Below are 454 nucleotides of genomic sequence, written 5' to 3' on the forward strand. Positions count from 1 at the left end.
AACTGGAGAAGAAAATGGAAACCCACTCCAGTATTGTTGCCTGGAGAATCCCAGGGCTGGGAACCTGGTGGGCTGCCATCTATGGGGTCGCACAGAGTCGGACACGACTGAGGTGACTTAGCAGCAGCATTAAACTTTGTTAGGAAGGTCTATTTAGAGGAACTGGAGACAGAAATGGAGTATATATTCTGTTGTCTTTCTGCGGATTCCTTGAGACAATCAACATCATTGCATTACTCATTTGATGAAGAAATTTATTGAAAAGCAAGATTACTTCATTCTCATTTTGAAGGTTTCATTAATTGCCACTGATTCCTTAAACTAACTGAAAAATGTAGTGTTTCTTAGTTCTTCTTTATCTATAATCTTTGAAGAATGTAATGATTATACACATAGGGAAATTACAAAGTTGAGCATCCTCCCCAAGTTAACTACCTTTTAAGTCCAGCTTAAG

The sequence above is a fragment of the Bison bison genome, unplaced genomic scaffold (genome assembly GCF_000754665.1).
Source record: "Bison bison bison isolate TAMUID 2011002044 unplaced genomic scaffold, Bison_UMD1.0 scf7180017863238, whole genome shotgun sequence".
Taxonomy (NCBI): Eukaryota; Metazoa; Chordata; class Mammalia; order Artiodactyla; family Bovidae; genus Bison; species Bison bison.